General features: G+C 42.5%; 1 long non-coding RNA gene across 2 annotated transcripts in view; it reads left to right on the top strand.

Moving 5' to 3' along the window:
• Positions 1-12,750: 12,750 nt before the first annotated feature.
• The window catches only part of LOC146857999 (uncharacterized), a 406,095-nt gene continuing 398,335 nt past the window's right edge, over positions 12,751-20,510 (top strand). For both annotated transcript variants that reach the window (XR_014979635.1, XR_014979636.1), the window contains exon 1: positions 12,751-12,810. This is a non-coding gene — a long non-coding RNA (uncharacterized LOC146857999). The remainder of the gene's footprint in view (positions 12,811-20,510) is intronic.

Raw genomic sequence — 20,510 nt, forward strand, 5'->3', positions numbered from 1 at the left:
ATTGGTTAAACATAAAAGGATTCGAGATTTTATCCTGCTCCTCCCAAACTTCCACCATTAGGGGGGTTGCTATCATTGGTAAAATCGGTTTGGGGGGAGCTAAACAATCCAAGGCCGACACCATGGGGCGCTGGGCATTATGTGAAATGAATTCTGGTACTACAATCTGTAGCATATATGGGGCCAACAGCGACGACCCTGATATCTTCAATCATATTGAGATGGAGCTAGCAACCTGGCCAGCACCGATAGTGCTTTGCGGGGATTTTAATATCTCTGCAGATTTCAAAGGGGGAATAGGCTACACTGGGCGTAAACCCCGGGTGTATCGGGCAGTACGCTCAATGATGGATTCACATGGCTTAAGGGATGTTTGGGGCAGCATAGAATCAGGGCACCCAGGTTATACATATTTTTCCCATTCCTTTAAGAAATATTCCAAGCTTGACTATTTTATGATTACCGCCACTGAGATTAGCACAGTAGAAATTAGCAATGTATCCCTAATTCCTGTAGTGCTTACCGCCGCAGACCACAATGAGCCCGTCACCACGAACAGCCGGTCCGATAAATCCCGCTGCCATTAAACTTCCCGCTCACTTGTTCTTTTCAATGCTCCCTGCACCAATCCAATATCCATATTTTAACCAGCACCAATCACAATTCATTTCCTGTACTCCGCAATTTGCATACTTCAATCCCTGTTTACAAATCCATGCATAAGCCACCAGGAAGACCTATAGTCTCCAGCATAGGGAGTTTAACAGAACACCTTTCTGAGTTTGTGGAGTTGTTTTTAAAACCTTTAGTCACCAATTTACGTTCTCACATTAGAGATGCCATGGATGTATTAAATCAACTACAGGATATGGTCTGGCAGGAAGAAATGCATTTTGTTACTCTAGATGTTGTAGGGTTATATACCTGCATAGAGAATGATAAAGGCACAGAGGCGTTATACCACTTTCTAGGTAAAAGAAGTGCAAGTTTACGAGATCAGTCTAATATGTTAGCAGACATGAGCACGTTGATATTGAATAACAACTTTTTTCTATTTGAAGGAGAATGGTATCACCAGATAAGAGGCACTGTGATGGGTTCCAGGTTTGCTCCCTCTTTAGCCAACCTTTTCATGGGCTGGTGTGAGAGGGAGCATGCTTGAAGCAGGAGGGCAGCAAAATGGATGGATTTAATTCTATTTTGGGGACGCTTTATTGATAATATTCTGGTTATATGGAGAGGATCAGAGTCGGATGTTTGTCATAGACGAGTTTGGAATGGAGAGCTAGTGTAATACATGAGAGATTTATTCTTCTTTTCTCTTGATGCAGAAATCTTTTTGTGCCATATAAATATTCAAGAAATTGGAGATCAATGAGGAATACAGAAAGAGTAACGATGAAAAAGTAAATACAAAGGTATGCATCATAATATAAGGCATTTAGATATTAAAGCGTTTCGTCGACCAAATGTATGGGACTAATGCATTAAGTAGACTAAATGTATGGGACTAATGGTAGGCTCCATATTAAGTTCTCTCTTTTAGAATAATCGCATAACAAGATCAAAAAGCGCTGTGTTGAAAGGAAAAAATATTGGATAGTCATTGGAGGAGGATCCATGTGATGACTAATGGTTAAGCAAATAAACCTGATATAAAACATGTTCTAAAAACAAGAATTAACTAGGTATGTCACGGTCATTGTGGGGACTATAATTAGGTTCTTCCGAAAAAAACCCTATGTAGAAAATGTATGTTAATATTTTTACATTTAGAAATTTATGCCTATGATTAAGAATAAACAGAAGAAGATTCTCATTACAGCGAGGAATTATTGAATTAAAATTCTAGGTTTGTCTCTTACATTTCATTTTCCCGATTAATATTGTCTTGGGACCAAAGTTTCAGGGGATGAAAAGTCAAACATGGACTTTAGTGTCTATTTAGGAATAGTAGACTTTTGTTAATTCTCCTGCAACGTTTAAGGAATAGTAAGTTAAATATGATTTAGATTATTTAGATTAACATAATGTATGGTTCAAAATATTGGTTGATGTTAGGTTCCTGGGGTATTAAGTACAGAATGGAAATAGGCAGGTCATAGTTGAGTAAATTATATGATGTGTTTGTAATTATATATGAATATGTTAATATATTCATATGTAAACTTATTGGCAATTGAGGAACTGATGAGTGTTTATATATACTTTTCTTAAAGCCCTGATGACGTCCAGCACAGGACGAAATGCGTAGGCTGTCAAGATTCATGATATTGAACAAATTATGCTGTTTTTTTTTTAATAAAACTGGAACAATTTATTGGAACTAAAATTTGGCCTGCTGACTGTTCATTGGACAAATGTCAATAATTGACTGATACAATTATTAGTACTGAAAAAACGCTCCTTTTCCATGAGTAATGGTTTCAATTTGAGTTGTGGCCTGGAGCGGTGGACCACGGAGAGTTGAGCGTCAATACTTAAATAACTTCAACTAACGACTTGTGCACACTAGTCTATTCCCTCATCGCTTAGTTTTTGCTGTGTTATTGTATTTAAATACATTTTATGTTTTGATAATACTTCAAATATTAGAAAATGTTTTTTGCTGTTCTTTACATTTTTAAACAACAATTATGTTTTAGTATTTTTTTGAAATTTTGAGTTGCTTTTTTATAAAAAATAGTCTAAGTTTTTAAATTAATAAATAATAAATGTATTTACAATAATTATAGTTATTAATGCTCAGGTATCTTAGCTGATACCTGAGTGTTAATACAATTCCCCACCCATTACCTTTAAATCCCTTACATCCACTCCTAAAACTTTATTTACATATTTTTTTAAACAATTTGCATACATTGTTTAATACTATTTTTAGATTACAATACATATTTAATACTCTGGTTTCTTAGTTGATACCTGAGTATTAATACACTTACCCAACCATTACCCCCAAAATCTCTTACACACTGCTTCTAAAACTTTATTACATATTTTTTTAAATAATTTGGATAAAATTAAAATAAATATATAATTCTCAGGTACCTTAGTTAATACTTGAGTATTAGTACACTTCCCTATCCAGTAGCTCCATATTCCTAACATGGCACTCCTGAAACACATATTTAAACACATATTTAATATTTAGGAATCTTAGTTGATACATGAGTATTATTACCATTCCCCGTCCCTTACTTCTATATCCCTAACATCCCACTCCTAAACTTTATTTACATATTTTTAAAACAAGTTGCATGAATTAAAAAAATATATATGTATTGTGATCATATTAGATAGTTAATACTCAGGTATCTTAGTTATCTGAATATTCGTGTTTTTCCACTCCCAGTTGCTCTATATGCAATTCATCCCACTCTTAAAATTGTATTACCATATTTTATATTTACAATTTTACAAAAAAATATAAATTGAACATATTATTTCTTTCAAATTATTGTAAATATTATGTTTTACTTATCAATGTTACATGTACTTACCATTTATGCGTAGTGAAATTATGTTCGCTAAAGGCATGCAGTGTAAAGGCAGGTGTGGTAAAGGCATACGTGTGGTCAAGAGTGCATAATAATGGTATTCAGTGGTAAAAGCTGCTTGGTAATGAATGTTTCCCATCAAAGGTAGGATGACAGAACACCACATGCCTTCGCTACGCATGCCTTTACCACACATAAGTCTTTTCAAGGCTTGTGTTTACCATGCATACTCATAGGGTAACATGGAAAGTATGTTTACCATGCATAGATTTACAACATACACCTATACCACGCAAGCTTTTACAATAAATTGTTTTAATGAAATGCATTATTAATGTACTCTGTAGACCTATTTCATTGAAAAATATAAGCATTTAATATACGTTATAAATGTATTTGTGTAGCACAAATACCTATCGAGTGGAAGTGTCTATCCATATGCTCTCAGTAAAGGTCGTCTGACTCAAATATAGTTGCAGAATGAGCTAGTAATAATCTTAATGCCAATTATTAAAAATAATAATTCAAAACAGTGGAAACTGACAGTAATGAATCAAGTGTAGCACAAACCTGTTGTTAAATGACTTACGCACATTTGATTACCACAATTCAGGAAGATCACTTTAAAATAGTTTTAAAACTTCACTAGCCTTACAGCCAATTGGCAGCACTAAGAATTCAGACATAAAAACAGCATCTTTCAATAATCGGACGCTCTGTTTTTTTAAGTACAAACCTCAACAGATGCAAATAATCTGCCCCAATCTTTTCTTAGACAAGCCACACAGCCAACCTCCTTTCTATCTAAGTGCAGGATTCAAAGCAAAATAATTTCCAAGGTATCTGCCTGCAGGTATCACAATTGTAGGCATTTAAAGGAGTTGGTCGGTGATATTTCTGTGGAACCAAGTTTAAAGAAGATGGTATCTCCACCTTGAGAATTTCTCCACATTTTAAAGATGTGAGATATTCCATAATTTTTTATTAACATATTGTTTAGAGGTGGCATACATGATTTGTCTGTTCGAATAGGGAGGCAATTCCAAATTTAGAATGGCTGAAACATCACAGTTAACACATAGATTAGCTTCAGACTGGCAGATGTAAAGCCATATGAGATTTTTAACTGAACCAATGACTATTGTTTTACCAAACGTCTTGCTCTATGACAATATTAACAAAATTAGCTTGAGTAACCAATGCATGTTTTAGAAGGCCACATTCCAGGTGAACATGAGATTGATTTCCAAAATGTACAATAAAAAATATGGATTTATATAACCTGCTTTTCCTAACCTGTGAAGTGAGCCACCTGGGCCCCTCTGCGGTAGCTCACTGCCCCGGATATACAGGTTCAACATGATCTGCCCAGACGTGGCCAGAGGCTATGTAATATAGAGGTCGTAGACTGCTCAGGGTCTTCTTTCATGCTTTTACACTGTGTGGGTTGACATTATTAGTGAAAGTAGGCCATGGGCACTGTTCCCTCTGAGGTGCACGTGTGCACCTTTGTTTCCCCGAGCGCACAGTGCTGTGAGTGAAGCGCGCACAAACATCACATCTCAAGAGAGCATTCGTGTGGCAAAAGGCAGAAAATGCTCCTGCCTTTGCTGCCGTTCTTTTCTAAAAAGGGCGCGGCTGCGGGGCTGATTGTGGAGCTTTTGAAAGTATTTCTTTTAAATGCAGCCCATGATGGGTGCTGCGATTAACACGAATACTTTTGAAAGGTAAACAATCAGCCCCTCAGCCGTGCTCTATTTAGATACGAAATGCAGCAAGTCTATAAACAAGAGGTGTGCTTTCAGAATGATATCATCTGAAAGCACACGTTCGTGCTTTTAATCTTGATGCATTTTTTTTCTAAATAGAGCAGGGCTGTGGGGCTGATTGCTTGCCTTTTGAAAGTATTTATGTTAAAAATGCAGCCCTTGACGGGCACTGTGATTAACCTAAATACTTTCAAAAGGTCCACAATCAGCCCACAGCCATGCTGCTTTGAGAAAAGAAAGACAGCAAGTCTACAAACACAACGAGTGCTTTCAGGATCATCTGAAAGCACACATTGTGCTTTTAAATTTGATGCATTTATTTTCTTACAGCATGGCTGTGGAGCTGATTGTGGGCCTTTTGAAAGTATTTAGGTTAATCACAGTGCCCGTCAAGGGCTGCATTTTTAACATAAATTCTTTCAAAAGGCGCTGGGGGCCGAGGGGAGGGGGCTAGTTCCCCACTTAGCCCTACCGTCCCTGATCAAATTCATCGCCTTGGTTTATGATGCCAACCCCATGCTTCTACATACACAGTTGTTCATCTCTGATGCTCCTTACGCCTCTAATCAAACAATGTACTCACCTGCTGCCTGTTTCAACAGTCGCTGATTTTGCACATACACCAGCAGAGTAGCATCAGGAGAAATCACTTGACCCTTGAATTTGTCGAGGTGGTGGTAACATCCATGAGGCAGACGGGTGCGGTTGTCTGATGGCCTCGGATAAAACAGCCTCCTGGCTTGGACTAATCTCCCACCTCCTCCATCCCATCTGACACATTCCATAGAAAGGGTGTTGGCCTCATTCAGAGCCAACAGTGGACCACTTTCAAAGCATCACAGTCGTTGAAACAGGTGAAGAGGTAAACTACTTACATTCCCTTTTGTTGCCTCTGTCCCTCCCCTTTGCCATCATGTCTCCCACTGTTTACCTTACCTTCTCTTCTCCCACTCTTTCTTTTTCTCTTTTGCACCTTCCTTTCTCCTGTACTTCCATTTTTACTCTTGTCCAACACTTTCAACTTTTCCGTCAGGTATTCCTTTGTCACGCTCTTCTGTTGACACCCTTTATTCCTTTCTTCTCTCCCACCCTCCATTCTTTTCCTCACTCCCACCCTTCACTCCTTTCCTCACTCCAACCCTTCATTCCTTTCTTCACTCCCACCCTTTATTCCCTTTAACCCTTCATTCTCTTCCACCCTTTATTCACTTCCACCCTTTATTCCCTTCATTTCCTTCCTTTCTCTCACAATTCATTCCTTTCCTCTCTCCCACCATTCATTCCCTTCCTCACTCCCACCCTTCCCTGTCCTTCTCTCACTCTCTTCCTTTCGGTCACTGCTCCTATGGTCCCACCCTTCCTCCTAGGTTGATTCACGTTACAAACATACACACATCCTTGAGTCTGGATCCAACCTGTTGAAGTTAGTATTCACTATTTCTATTTAATTTGCTGTGAGTTCTTGCTCATGGCTAAACGAATCCTGAGTTTTTCCCTGTGGCCCTTTCTGGGCCTGACACCCCAGTTGGAAACTATCGATTCAAAGTTCAAAGAAATTCAACGTTTGACAAAGTTCGGTATAATGGTGCATAACGTAGCTCAGATGTTTTGCCCAGAGGATTTAGTGGTGTTTTACCATCGGGCAGTGTGTGAAGTTTCTCAGTTTACGATAAGGGCTAGCACACATAAAATCTGTTTTTGTAGGTAGTGGCTTCTCAAGCCCAAGAATCAGTGTGATAACTTTGTGGGTCCCCTTAGACAGGGGAATCTTACGGCCTGATTCACAAATCTATTTGCATGCCTAAGGTGAATTTAAGTGTGTATATTTTTTTGATTTAGGTATGTAAATCCACGCTTGGTATTATCAAAAGCTACATATACTCACACTCTTTCGCTGAGAGTATATCTTTGCCGTAGGCCGGGAGAGGCTGTCCCAGGATTGAAATGCCCATGGGGTTCTTCACAAACTTTGAGTAAAGCTATCCCACCCTATCAAGTGCAGGTGTAAATTCTTTCAAAAGGCAAACCATCAACCCCACATTTAGAAAAGAAATACATCAAGTTTTTATACAGTGCATGATTTATTATTATTTTTTTGGTATGGGAAGATTAATTGATTTTCCCAGAATCACAGGATGTTAAGCTGACCCAAGACTCAAAACCCATCTCCTAAGCTGACAGCTTGAGTATTAACCCACAACCTCTACCACTAGAGCGAAAGCATTTTCAATATTATATACAACCTAATGCAAAAAACAACCATTGACAAAGCCAATAGTCCAGGCTTTTTGTAGGTGTAATGTTACTTGTATTATATATCTGGATGCAATGACAGAAGCAGCAAAATATCAGTTGTGTGGCACACTATGCGATGCACATATTTTTAACTGAATTGCTTTAAGCCACGCCCTTAATTGCATTGGTTACGCCCCTTTGAGAGACCCCCGAATTTTCATCGTACTCAAAGCCCTGGTCTACACGCGCGGTCGGGTTCTTGGCGCACATAGCCTTGGCTGCAGCCCATAGAGACCTTACTCTGCTGCACACAGAGGAAAAAGTTTAGAGGGAACATTGGCCTTGGGTGTGACTAGTTCAGTCCTGTACATTGGCAAAGAGGAATCACTGTGTGCTCTCCCCTATCTCAGTCGATGCACACCAGGCAGCGGTGCCCCATCTATAGTTTCCGCAGCCAAGCGTTGGTACGTGTGTGACTTCTCCATCTCCAGGGTGTGGTTGTCGAATGGTGACAAGCGCTGTGCCCTCGGTGCTGCTTGACAAGTTGCCGGCCGTCACAGTGAAGAGGCTCCCCTTTTGTGAGGCACCGACTTTCGGCGCTAACAACTGCATGCCATAGCCGGGACCTGCCCAGAGAAGCGTGACCACGCCCCAATCCTGTGGTAGATCGCACAAGGCCCAAACACTTTGATTACCGGCAACAACACCAGCGACGTGCTCAGAGCCATAGGTGAGAGGCAGGAGGGCCTGCAATGTACGCTGGCTAGCACTCCCAGCATCTCCATGCCACAGCAGCCACTGCTGGGCTTACGTATTGTAGTGGCCCATCTGAACAGTGGAAAATAAATTATTAAAGAAGAAGAAGGAAAAAACAAAATTATTTAGACCAGTGCATGGCACTCAGCACACCTGACAGAAGCCTGAAGGAAAGAGTTCACTAACCAAACTCCACATTTTGAATAGGGGAATTTAACATTGTCCAGTATCTCCAAACCAGCTGCATGCAGGCCTAGAGTGTGCAACGGTGACCCCAAAGTGCTTGAGGAAGTGGAGTGCCCACCCAGTTTGCTAACACAACAATGGCAGATGATGCTAATGCAGCACCCCTGCAAGGACCACGGAAAGGGCAAATACCCCAACAGCTAGCACTGGTTGGTGTGTTGCAATCCTTCAGTTAGCTAGTAGACCCTTCCACGGCTGCATCCCAGTGGCAAACATGGGTGGGGAGGCTAGACAATTACTTCATGGCCACCCGAGAAATTGATGGAGCAGTCAAACGGTCACCTGTTGCTGCACTACTCAGGAAGAGAAATTTGTAAGTTCTTTGAACACCTCCCCAACACTAACGCAACAAACTACTATGATGCAGCAGTGAGGGCCCTCAACGTGCATTTTGATTCGTATGTAAATTCAGAATTTGAACAATTTAAACTCCGCCTAGAGAGAGAATCCATTGATGCTTTTCAGTACACCTTCACGAATTAGCCAGCACAGGCATGGCGGATGACAAGCCAAAATGATAAGAGCGCACATTATCCAAGGGTGCCAGAACAAGCCATTCCGAGGCCAAATCCTTACACATGCGAACTTTAGCCTAGATGACATCCTCGTCATTGCCACATCTCTTGACCTATCCACAGCCAGGCTCACTAAAATGGACATTTCAATAATTCAGACATCAGAAAATGCTCCCAACGTGAAGCTGGAATGTGCTGATATAGTGTACTTGATACAGAAGACAAACAGGTCCAGAGCGTCAGCTCCTCCGCATCAGGAACCCACTGCAAATACTGTGGCTGTGACAAACACTCCTTAGAAGCCTGGTCAACCCAAGAACGCACCTGCTTAAACTGAGGAAAGATCAACCACTTTGTGACAGTGTGTGTCTAGGTGGTCAAAAGGGAAGAGGTACCCACGGGACAAGAAACCCAACAAGAGTAGCAAGGCAGCTGTCGCTAACTGGCCCAGGGCTGCAAGAAGCTGCCAGGCACCATCAGTGGAGCAGGCACCAGCTAGAAGACTCGCCATTGGAGGAAAAAGGGGAAGTATTCCTCATCTCATTTACAGGCAACCTGAAGAGACATAGGAGGGTGCATCCCACATGTGTAGTATAAATTGCTAGATCGGAGGTCAAATCTCACATAGACACAAGCTCGTCAGTTAATGAGATGGGCATGCAGCAATATCAATACCTTTGACTGAAGCCCACATCATCCTCGTCTCACACCAAAATATTCACAAATGGAGGCCAGGCCTCGCTGCCCCTGAAAGGATGCATTACATTATGATCCAATGATCAAGAGGTCATGACAATGTTTCATGTGGTGCACAGTGAACCTGACAACTTACTAGAAAGTCACACCGCAGAGGATTTAGGGCTATTGAGAATTATCCGAAAACATCAAAATCTATCAAGTCGATCGACTCTTAAGCCAATTCCCCAAGCTATTAAGAAGCCTAGGCTCCTGGTCAAATTATACAATGATAAATCAGTCAAGCCCATAGCCCTCTGCAACTGATGTTTGCCGTACATAATGACGTTCTACACACAATTAGGTTTACGCAGCTACAAACAATTGAACTTCTGCAGTTCCTCAGTGGCCGAAATGTGCTAGGATGCCATAGGAGAGATGCTATCCGGGTTGCAAGGCGTCATGAATGTTAGTGGTGGGATCTATTCAGCAACCACAGAGAAACATCATGGGCGCATGCGAGCCACTCTGAAACACCTGTGGGAACATGGCATCCTCCTTCACAAAGGAAAGTGCTCTTTCTTCCAAACCTCAATAGAGTTCTTTGGATACGACATCACTCAAGAAGGAGTGCAGTTTGACCCCAGGAAATCGCAAGCCATTAAACAGGTTCCATTACTGACCAGAAGTGCATAGCTTCCTAGGCATGGCCATGCATTGTAGATGATTTATCCCCAGCCTAGCGCCAATCGCTGAACCCTTGAGAGCCCTAACAAAGATAGATGCCTGTAGAGTGTTGGGCCAGTGTGAAGAAGAAGCCTTCTAAAAGGTAAAGACAGCTTTCCTGTGCAAAACAACAATGGCATACTTTGATCCGAAAAAGGGAACTGAGTCGATGCAAGCCCAGTAGGCCTAGGAGCAGTACTCACTCAAGAGGTAGTAGCGGGAAGGTGGGCCCTACTCAACTAAGCACTCACGCCAACTGAAGCAATGTATGTCCAAATTAAAAGGAAAGCCCTAGCCATGAAATGGGAATGTGGGCATTTTCATCTATAACTCCGTGTGAGACCTTCCAGGATAGGTACAGATCACCAGCCAATAATCCCTCTGTTCTGAGGCACAGCAGCCCACCGAGGGGCTATCCAGTTACAGCATTACTGCTTCAAGGTGATTTACCAACAAGGGTCCAAAAACCCAAAATTAAAATGGACAACGGGCCACCATTTCAGGGATCAGAATTTAAAGAGCTACTTGAGCGACTGCAAAACAGACATCATCGTATCACACCACAATGGCCACAAGTAAATTGGGAGGTCGAGCATTTCATATGTGCCCTGAACAAGTCTCTCAGGATTGCCACTGTTGAAGGGGTCAACCCGGAAGTCATCCTCTTTCATGTACATCCCCCCTTTCCCCAATACCAGGGCATTTGGCTTTAAGTACTCACCTGCGCCCCACGATGCCAGTAACCCACATCCCCTCAGCTACATTGTACACCCCACTCTATCCCGGTCCCACCACACTGTACTTGCCTCCTCAATTTTCCCTTGCACATCAATGGTCCAGGATGCCTGCCAAAAATACCTTGGAGTTAAAGCCACCCTCCAGAACCTTGGCCTGAAATATGAGATGTTATACACAGCACGCCTGAAGGTAGACGTTGAAGGTAGACCACTGATTTTTGACACACCTACATCAGTGCAAAAATGTTGTCATACCTTTTCCAGAGCTCAGGGGACACGCCAAACGGCCTCTTCTGAATGCTCTCCCCCAGACTCTAATTCCGGAGCCAGTGAAGACCTGTTTTCTACTAGCTAATCACTTTGCCTGGGCCTAGCCTGTGGGCACTTGGAGAACTGCATCAAATTAAAACGGGGATATATCTTTTCGCAGAGGGATTAATACTGAATACCTAGTGCATGTAGAGTTGCTCATTATACACCATACAGAGAATGAGGAGCCGGCACAGTGTCGCTTCCTTCCAAGTGTATTCACACCACATTGTTTAAAAGTTATATATGTTACTAACATTTTCATTTGTGGAAGATCTTGGGGTATGGGTTTTCCCCATGGCAATGGGCATTGGGAGGGTGGGGGGGTGAATGGTAGGGAATGTTTAGATTGTTTTACAAAGACTTGTCCTTGAGAATGTTGCCAACACCGTACAGAGGTTTTTAGAAATGTTCATCCCAAACCTTTTTGCGCAGCAAAGTGTGTCAAAAACAAGATCTGCCCCTTTGTAAATATCACACTAGCGACCTGGAATATATGTGGACTAAACAACAAGCGTAACAAACAAGCAAACAGGTAATCCACTATCTACAGCGATACCAAGTTGATATAGCCTTTTTAGGTCATGACTAGCGGTGCAGCGCATGCGCTGCCCGCTTTGCGAGGCATGCAGTATACACTATAGGTGAGGGAAGCCCCGCCCACTCCCCAGCCCACTTTTTCATTGGCTTGTGGCTTTTTCCTTTCTAAATGCTGACTTCTGATTAGTTCAGAGGCTGATAGTCCCGCCTTATGACGGCCATGTCTCCTTCCACGGCTATTGGCCCCTTTACTGCATGTTTCCTGAGCACTACTTGCAGTCTATCGTCATTTGGGCTTCTTTTTAGTAGGATGGTAGTTAGTTTTGGGCTTTGTTTTAAGGGTGATTGGGCTTGTTCCTCCTGTGAAAGCTGCTGTTGCATGCTTAAAAGGCACACGCACTGGGCACCTGGTGATTTGTAAATTTAAAATATTCCTCACAGCGCCCGCTTTCCCTTTTAAATATTGAGTGTGAGGGCAGCCTTTAATTAAAAATACTAAGTCTGAGCCCGCCTTCATTTCTACATCTAAACGCGATGGCAGACTTCACTTATTCCACAATCACTTTTATTTCTAAGCGTCACAACCGCCTTCATTTTTAATTATTAAGCGCGACGCACTCCTTCACTTTTAAATTGTTAAAGCATCCGAGGCATTCTGCATATGAACATTCCATTCAAACATGGCCGTGAGCTTTGCTGCCTCTAAATCACGCCCCCATTTGCAGCTCCCCTTGTTTGTGCACTTGCTTAATATCAAAAGCATGCGCACGAGGTTTGGTCGTCCCGAGACTCCGGGTGCAAACAAGTAAGACACACACTCCTTCCACAGAAGAGCAGCGTTAGTGCTGTGAAGTGCTTCTTGAGCTTCTTTGTGTTCATTTTTCGGTGTGACATTAGCCATTTACATCTTAAGGTTCGAAGTCATAAGTCGGGAGCTCAGCTAGGGGATGCCAGTACTGTGATATAATTACAGCAGCACTGCTCTGAACTTATGGCTATGGTGTGTCTTTTGCGTGCATTATAAATATAGCAGGATCACGATCTAGTTTCAGCACGGTGCCCTTTCACTAGCGCCGCGCTGGTTTTGCTTTCCCTCTCGTGTCTCTCTCTTCGCTCGCTCCTCCACCCCACTCTCTCTTCTGTCCCCCCCCCTTCCAATCAATCATGGGGCTCTCTCAGGCTGTTACACGTGAATAATTCTCAAAGCTTGTAGTGAAGTAAAAGAGAAACGTTGGAAAAAAAGAATCGAATTGCACTTTGCGATGAAATATACAAGATGGTTGATAACCAAACTACATGAACTCAGTTGAGCATTTGGAGAAGCGATAATGATAATGGTACTGAAGAGAGAGGCGGCAGGAGAAGGATGGTGTAGATAACTCTTGAACCAAGTTGTGGCATTTAAGTGTTGTAAATTAGCTGCACCTGCCGCTGCTACGATTCATAAAATGTGTTGATCTCTATTAATCAAAATAGCAATGTTACTTGAGGGATGAAATTGACGGGGGAACAGCTATCTTTTGTGCAGCAGATGCAGTGGCACCAGGGCCTATTGAACCCTGACAATGCCCCTTTTACTGCCCTAAATACCTTGTTATACTACTGGTCATTCACTTCACATATACCAATTAAGGAATGCCCCTGTGAATCTTTCTACTGCTGCATTAACAAAGTGCCATGAGTTGGAGCATAGAGAAAATTGAATTTTTATTTAATACACACACACACTCGCACGCACGCACGCACACACACACACACACACTTATATCAGATTAGAAGAATCCAACCAAGCAAGGACAGCTTCTGTATTAGCGTGCATCACTGTGAATGTGACAAGCCACAGCAGTGCAAGAGAAAAAACTTGACACTGTCCTAGTCATAGTCATGTGCATCTTTAGACCCTGTCTTTACAAAACTGAACAACCTTACTATAGAGGAAACAATTCCTATTCCATGGTCGGACAACCATATAGTTCCCTTCTGGCTCAAAGTTCCTGAAACAACAATCAAACAACGCACCCTCCTCCTAAAAACCCAGGCATTAATGGTACATGGGGAGAGGATGTGGTCCGGCACTAGACTGCCGACTTTGGTGCTGGAAACCAGGGTTCGAGCCTCGGGGTCGCGTCCACATCTTGTGATTCTGGGCAAATCACTTAATCTCCCCGTGCCTGAATGTGTAATGTATATACGGTGCTCATGTAAAGCGCTCCGATACCTTCGGGTTGAGTTTGCACTATATAAATATGCAAAAAAAAAAAAAGCTCAAAATACAGAATGGGCGGCTGCTGTCACCGAATCTGTTCCCACTCTGAAGGGTGACAGGACGGAAAGATATAACTTATTTGAGCACTGGCTAAACAATAGTCTTGAGCCCTAAGTCCCCTGTAAACTTCCTAAACCTAATCATGCAAAAAGCAGGGCCCCGTGGTACACTCCAGAGCTGACTGTGTTAAAAAACAAAAAGAGGCTAAAAAGAGGGAAAGAGAACGCAGAAGGGCAGATAAATAAAACAGCTAAAACTGCTCCAGAATAGCTGCACAAAACTACAAACAAGCCATAAGGCAGGTCAGACTTGCCTACCTCGAGGAGAAAATACAGACTGTCCAAATTCCTCCAAGGAATTTTTTAAGGTAGTCACAACCTTATGACTCTTCCTTCATGCTCCACATGCCCCCTGCTTTCAAAAGAATGGTGCAACATGCTTGCCAACTTTTTTATTAACAAAATAAAAAATATCTACCACCAGCCATCATACCATGTTAAAACTAAAGAAAAGTTGAGGTCAGGTCCCATCCTGTCAACTTGTCATGCTTTGAGCCGCGAAACCGTGGAAGACACTCTTTAGGCAATCAAATCAGGATCTCCTGGGTCGAGGTGGCAATTCCTTATTATCCACCCTTATCATTATTCTCAACCACTCATTAGAATCTGGCCATATGCCCCAACCATGGAAACATGCGATAGTGAAGCCGCTCCAAAAAAAGCTACAGCTAATCCCCACCTCTCAGACATCTACAGACCCATTTCCCTGCTTCCGGTAGAGAGTAAACTACTAGAAAAGCATGTTAATAAACATCAGTCCAGTTTTTCGGAGACTCGTGATCTCCTCCACCCTACCCAGACAGGCTTCAGATCAGGGACTGCACTGCTGGTAGCCACTGAGGAATTCTGCGTTATCTTAGACCAAGGTGGTTCAGCGACAGTGATAATGTTGAACCTAAGCACAGCTTTCAATACGGTATCACAAACCATGCTCATCCAGAGGCAGATGGAAGTTGGCACTACTGGGGGATGCCATCAAGTGGCTTGTAGCCTTCCTGTAGAATAGGAGTTTCCAAGCGTGTGAAGGTTAATTTTTCCATCTATCCACCCTCTGCGGTGTGGAGTCCCACAGGGCTCCTCACCGAGCCCCACACTTTTTTAATTTGTATGTTCTCCCCCTTGCAGAAATTGTACGGTCTCACTGTCTCGCATGAGGGTTTTATGCAGATGATAATCAGATCATCATGGGCCTGACACCTACTGTCAGCCGAATCTCCGCCCAACTCAATTCATGTCATAAGGAGGTTACAGACTGGATGTCTGCAAGCAGTCTGAAGCTTAACAGCAATAAAACTGAGGTACTGGTGGTAGGCAACAACAGCCCAAGGTGACGGGAATTGTCCTGGCCAAAACAACTAGGCAAACTACCAGAGCCAGCCAAAGCCGTAAAAAGTCTTGGCATTTGGATAGACGACAAGCTCATGATGGAGACTCTGTGCATCGCTCATCGGGCCATCCATGGAAAGGGTCCTCTCATCCTCCGGAACATACACACCCCCTATGTTCCAGGGAAATATCGGTGATCTACCAATCAGGGACTCCTGTCGGTGCCCAAGACCATAAGAGTGAGAAGCGAAGGCCGCTTCTTTGTGTACCTTGCATCCGTGCTCTGGAACGCCTTTCCAGCCTCCCTCAGAAGTCAGCAGTCGGAAGACTGCTTCAGAAAATCTTTAAAAACACACCTTTCTTGAAGAGTGGATATTTAGTCAATGGTTCATCAGGGTAGCTCGGTGAGGTTGTTGCAACAAGTGCTGGGAGGCACGGTCGGGTAGCCATGCACTATATAAAAACAACTGAATTGAATTGAACTGTCAGAAAATACAATGTATGCTACAAAAACACTTAAGTTGGCCAGCCTATTAACCCTGTGCAGTTGCAGTAAATGACGTAGCGTGGCGCGTGCCTTTTAAGATGAAAACTTTCCAATGTAACTCTAAAAATAGTTGTGCCTTGCTTGTAGTTTGGTGATATATGTGATATTACACCCCCATACAATACATTTGTATAGTATATTTGCATACGTACATGTATTTATATATTTTTTTATTTCGTTTTCTGTCATTGAAATCGGGTCTAGACACAACTCCAAACTATGGAGTCATTGATCGGATGCTCTGGGAGTTGGGGCTTCTTGGGGAGGTGGGTTTTAGGTGACCCATTGAAAGGCAAGGGACATGGAAGGTTCATAAATAGTTAGCCATTGGATTCCTGAGTTTGGGGCATGAACTATAATAAGTCTTTTTCTATGATTTTGCATAGGGATGCTGGTAGATTGAGTGTTTGCCTGCCGGTGTAGTGAGTTTGTGCTTGCTTGCCTTGGATTTTGAAAGTTCTTTTCCGTTGACTCCCTCATTGTGGAAGTCAAAATGATCTTGATCAATCTAGTATCTACTAAGGTCAGTGCACCAAGCCTTTTGCAGTCACAATGGTGATGTAATGACTGTGCGACGATGTGCAAGACACAAGCATATCAGTCTCGTTGAATTCCTTGGAGGTATGAGGTTTCTGCTGCTGCACATACTTGCATGTCAAAGTGAGACAATAAGTAGTTATGCACCCAGCTTTCAGACTGCTTTAGAAAATGACAACTGGCTATGAAAAATCGTGAGAATGCAAAGCCCATCTGTTGTGAAATTACTAAAAACGTCCAACATTGACCCTGATACAGCCATATTCCTCACTAAGTGGCTCACTTTATGAGAAAATAATAAAGGAAAATATATTATAAAAGAACATTGAGGGCCAAAATAATTTGTGTGCACCTTAGAGTTTGCATCACTGACGTCAAGACCACACTGACGTAGAGATATCTGCCTTCATTGAGATATGCATCACTACTGAGAACATTCAAAGTATGGCTCAGAAAGAGCTTTATGAGAACTATGTGGTTAATGCCAGGAGAAGAAATAAACTCCATGTCACCTTACGTATAAACACCAACACCACAGCATGCACAGTCATTTGGATCAGAACAATAGCATTCCAAGCAGAGGTCTTCATTGCCTACCCAACACATCCAGCAGCCATCCAACTTAAACCATGAATCCTACACGGTCGATCCAGATCTGTATGAATTCAATGACAAGCCAGGTTACCTAATGGCAGAGAAGGATTTTTACAAGAGAGTAAACTGACTCTATTGAATAAGTTAAATGTTGTGATCTACCCTCAAGGAGATTATATATTTCTTAGCAATATTGATATTTTTAGTCCACTGACACCCAGCTCACCTATTAGCAAAAATCTGTTTCTGACTTAATGAAATGATCGCAGGGGTGCCTGATATTCTGCTTGGGTTTTCACTAAATCCAAGTTCTTGTCAGGGTTTATCTTTTATGGTATATTAGAACTGATGTTATAATGGATGTATGACGTTACAACGCATACCTTTACAATGCGTTTCTTACAACAAAACTTCCATTACAAAGCATGCCATTACAACGCATGTTCCATTACAACACAAATTACTATTCTAAGACGGCTGGGTACTTACCTCAGGGAAGGTGCTGGCCAGTGAGGGATATGCGTAGTAATGGCTGGTGTTGTAATGGAACTTGCATTGTATTGACCTCATTGTAAAGGCCATGCGTTGCAATGCCTGCATTATAATGGATGTTTCCTTGTTACAATGAAGTATGAAAAAGATATTTGGTACTGCTTGCAGAATTTGTTAATACCTTACCACAATTGGTAAACTGGTGGCTATTTCAGTCTGCCAAACTGGTGGTTTTTAATTCTCTCCTGCTCTTAGAGTCCTTGGAGTCAGCAGACACAGCTTGCTGAGACAGGAGCCCAAAGACACAGTTATGAACTAAAGGCTTTCTATCTGCTGATTCTCCTCTGTCACATTCAAAGCCTGAATTACATCCCCCAAACAGATTCACCTAAAACAAAAATATGATGCCTCATGACAAGAGCTTCCAGCAACTAAAAGGGAGAATAAGGTCTATGAGCCACTCACTGAGTTGAAGATATGAAGCGGCCTCATCTAGAGGTCAGACTCCCTTCACTGAAATTCGTCATACTTTTCAGCCCTCCTGCCCACAGCCCCCAATTTGAAGACATATATTCCAAATTCCAACAAAACTTAAGAAACGTTCAGACAAGTGGATGGTAGAGATACTAAAACCAGGTCACCCTGTGCAAATCACAATGTAGCCTTCCATTTACTACATCCAAGCAGGTGACGTAGCTTTCCCACATTCTGAAACTAGAGTTCTATTCTATATGGAGCACTTCTAGAACAGACACCAGAGAGCTTGTGCAAATTGTTATCTGAGCACAGTGAAGATAGGGGGTCTCTGGTGCACCACAAATCATGGAAAAGTAGGCAACTGTGTTCCTCAGCAACATTCTCAGAAAGTCATAAAAAGCAGGTAAATATCAGTTAGAGAGATCGTTACTGTATATTAGTTCTGGTACATGCTTATTTTTGCTAAACCACGAGTATTATAACAGTTTTCATTTGTCATCAATTACTAGCAGTTTTACACCTGCATTTAAGCATAAACTCAGTTCCCACAGTGATCACAAAATGCCTGTTAGTCGTTGCAACTCAGCGAAGAAGGCACAGATAACTTCTGAACCTGACCAATTGACTATTCGTGCCACTATCCCTGGAAGACCCATCACAGGCATTTCAATACTGCACAACCTGGCTCCATGATTGTAGATGGTGTTAAGCGAAGGATGCACCAAAGCAGATAAGAAGAAAGTAACCACACCCACCAGCTCCTCCTCCTATGACCTCCAACTGCAACTCCCTGTTTAGGTCGAACATTGGAGACATCTTGTATATACTTTAGTATATATTTATTATATATGTATATGTGTATGTACTTAGTGGGCTCTGGAGATCAGCCCTAGGACTTGTCTGCTTCCGCTTAGGGACTTTTTCTGTTCAACTGCCTCTATTTACTGTCTTGATAGAAAACGACCAGCAGAGGTCAGTAAAATACCAGAATCACTTTAGCATACTCTAGATTCCAGTCCATAGAAATTGTCTTCCACAAGCACCCGTAGACAATAATATTATTTTCAAATCTTGTATTTTCAGTGATATGACCACCGAAGGCCCTGATTTTATATTAAAAACAGAACTTTGGACTATACCATTTCCCGCTGAAAGACAATATTTCTCTCCCTGTGTTCCGATACCTGGCGTGTCACGCAGTTTGGTGCGTACTTTCCCTCCATGTTAAAGAACGGTAGATGTTTCAGCACCCAGGCTAATGTGCTGCATAGCTACATACATATAAGGTCCCAAAGGCGAGACCGATTGCATTGCAAATGCTTGTTACAAGAAGCGTACCTGTCCCGTGCTACACCTGCTACTTTTGCCGCAGGATGGGGATCCCATCGTTACTTTGCAGGCTACAGCTCGTACTCTAGAGGGGTCTCTATATTGATTCACAGACGCGTACCATTCTAGATGATGGCAGTACGACCCAACATTGATGGGCGTTACCTGTTGGTGAAGGGTTGCCTATTAGGACATCCCATATCACAAGTCAATGTATACGCCCCAAACACTGATAACTCGGAATTCTATCTGGACCTTCTGACCCAAATTGACCACATGGAGGTAGACCAGGTCTGCTTGGGGGGCGACCTTAACATACTGCTTGACCCTAAAAACGACAGCACAGCATACACGCCTGATACAGAATGAATGCAGGCGCATAATAGCAGATCTCAGGGAAGCATATAACTTAAAGGATGCTTGGCGCCATCAGCATCCCATGCAAGCAGCCTTTGCACATTATTCCGCATAACACAACACTTGGACTCAATTAGATTACTGGCTCCTCACATCCAACCTAACTCAATGGATTGATTCCACACAGCATCTGCCGCGCACCCTGTCTGATCACTCACCTGTCCTCGTGAAGTTACATGTCCCCAGAGCAGGGGGGTAGAGAGGTAGTGGATATTCCCTGAAATGGCCCTTCGGGATGAAATGATCCGATCCGAACAGCGTATGGCAATAGTGCGATACTTTGAGTTTATTAAAGGGACAGTGAAATATTGGGCCACACTATGGAAGGCCTTAAAGGCCTACATAGGAGGGGTTTGTACGGCCAGCATACAACATTGCACTATACTACTGACAGAATATCACGGAGCGCGAAGCATGGTATTTGGGGACGTATGGGTAGCGCAGTGATACGGGGTGGGGGA

Source organism: Triturus cristatus, chromosome 3_2 (genome assembly GCF_964204655.1).
Source record: "Triturus cristatus chromosome 3_2, aTriCri1.1, whole genome shotgun sequence".
Lineage (NCBI taxonomy): Eukaryota > Metazoa > Chordata > Amphibia > Caudata > Salamandridae > Triturus > Triturus cristatus.